The 2418-nt window shown below is 44.8% G+C and overlaps 1 pseudogene; it reads right to left on the reverse strand.

Annotated features, from left to right (window-relative positions):
- Positions 1-164: 164 nt before the first annotated feature.
- Positions 165-2004, reverse strand: LOC102873151 (annotated as a pseudogene).
- Between the last annotated feature and the right edge of the window lie 414 nt (positions 2005-2418).

Raw genomic sequence — 2418 nt, forward strand, 5'->3', positions numbered from 1 at the left:
AAAAAAAAAAAAAAGAGGAAACTGCTTGGTCCACTCTACAGAGGCTCCCTGCGTGTATGGTTCCTGTAGCACTGTCACATGGGGGCGGGTGGGGAGGGGAGAAATCAGTTTCATTTCTACTTTTTATTGTCAACCTCCAGTCAGTCAGCACGGCATCTCTCATGTTACTGATTGGCATTCTTCCTGATGTTTGCCATCCGCCTTCTGCCATATTCTCTGTGGTCCACACGCTTCACATCTGTCACTAAGGCCTTGATTTGAGACTCATCATTGTAGGTCTCTAGTTTGACTCTTATCCTGAATGTAAAAGACCCAAAGTTGGCATTCTGGAAAGCTTTGTCAAATGCCTGCTCATTCTTCTCTTAATTCTCCCAGGTAAGCTGTGCTCTGTCCAAGCACCGTCTCTGCAGACTCCTGGAAACATGTGACCCACTGATTCTCCAGAAAGTCTGCAATATTTACTGACAGGATCATGTGGTACTTGAAATTGGGAAATTCACTTTCACACTTCTCACAGCGGTACAATCCATTCTGCTGATCTTATTATTTTCTTATTGCAGTCCTGAGTTGGGCAGGCCTGGTACATACAGTTCTCCTTGCGAAGATAAACCACTGTCGCCACACAGCTAAAATAGTCTGGCTTGTCACCCTGGCCCAGGTTCTCAGATTTGACCTCATATAAAGTCTTCCAGTTGGTGTTGCTCCCTCTTGCTCCCCCAGACTTCAGATCAGAGATGGAAACACCATCCAAGGCTTGTCCTTCAGAATCAAACCATCCACGAAGCTTATAGACCTCTGGGATATCAGGATTAACAATGACAGTGCTTGAAGACAGGACAGAGAGGCTCCGGCCACCAAAATCAGAAAGTCTGGCTCCTTTGATGGCCATCACGGGTTGTCTAGAACCATCAAATCTATCAGCATCTTCTCCCCACAGAGTAGCCGACACCACCATCCCCGACGTGTCCATCAGATAGATATTTCTCTTTGAAACTTCTCGGTTGTTAGACTTCACTATGACCTTGGTGGCATCTTCATACTTCTCACAGATCCCAACTGAGTCTTTGGGCTTGTTCTCGAGGTCACCAATCCCCGTGAAATCAAACTGAACTGTGGGTAAATGATGATCATCTTCATAGGGCAGGACAGAGGTGTCAATATTGAAGGTCATCTCATAGTCATTTTTAGAGGTTGAAAATTTTTTGTTAGCAATCTTCAGGGTACCTTTCAAGAAATAATAGACCTTGTTCACTTCAATAAGGGGAAAGAACTTTTCCACTTGCTCGTTGAAAGCAGTCGCTCGGATTTCACCACTTTCATCAACCACTTCAATAGAGAAGAGCTTTCCTTCTCCTCGAGAGTTGTTCCAGGTACGAATCTGACTTGTTGGTGACACGAGCACAAATAGTCCACCTGGACTGGTAAGGGGTGAGGCTGGCAATGGGCACCACTTTGGATGCCTGCGTGCCCCCACCCATGCTCACGAGGCTGGTACTTGCTGCTTTTCCAAATGTCTATGAGGCACCACAAGCCTTTGGTACAGTGGACGCCATTCCTGCACTCCCATTCCGTGGCTGGGGTTTGCTGCCTGGTGGGCTGCTGGCTGCAACTGGAGTAGAAATGACTTGCTATTGCTGCTGCCCAAGTCCTTAATTACAGGGCACTGGATTACCAAGCTTCATTCCAACTGATTCCGCTGACTTAAAAATTTCTAACGCCATCAAAATAACTACTCTCCTTCCATCTTTCAGAGTGCTCACGATAAATCGGTTAATCTGGCAAATACAGTTGCTTGACAATCGTTCTTCCTCAACAAGAGGGTTCAATTATGTTGCCAACATGAAAGAGGATAGAGTGTTCATCACGCATCAGCAGTTGATAATGGGGCGGACTATTCCCTGTAGTAATGGGGCAAATGTTAACGACTTGTAGAACAGGTTTTATAGTTGTATCTCCTTGTTGCATTATGGCCTCAATGGCCCCCTTGCTCAGGTGGCCAACCATGTTTCCAGTGAGCTCTTTCTTTGTGTTTTGATGTCCCTTCAGGAGAGAGAAGAGTTTCCTGGTCTGTATAGCTCTTCATTCCACCTTAATGATTATGGTTCTGATGCTCACCTTTGCTCATTAATCAGTCAGCTGAGGAAGTCTCACTGGGAGAGTGACTTGCATCACATATGCATATCAAGCATATAAGGCTGCATAGCAGAGCTCACTTGCTTTTTGCTCAATCTGGATCCTGCATCTAGCTTGTCATCTGTTTCTTTTCTAAAAAGTTGGGTTTCCATTTATTGCTTGTTGCACATTTTCCTTCCTACCCCTGTCCATTTTTCTATGTATCTCTTATTCTGTACTGTTGACATGTAAATAATGCCTACTCATATATTCCTTTCAAATAATTCTTTCTCTCATTGATTCCTT

Source organism: Elephantulus edwardii, unplaced genomic scaffold, assembly GCF_000299155.1.
Source record: "Elephantulus edwardii isolate Elephantulus edwardi_28Jun2011 unplaced genomic scaffold, EleEdw1.0 scaffold00160, whole genome shotgun sequence".
Classification (NCBI taxonomy): domain Eukaryota; kingdom Metazoa; phylum Chordata; class Mammalia; order Macroscelidea; family Macroscelididae; genus Elephantulus; species Elephantulus edwardii.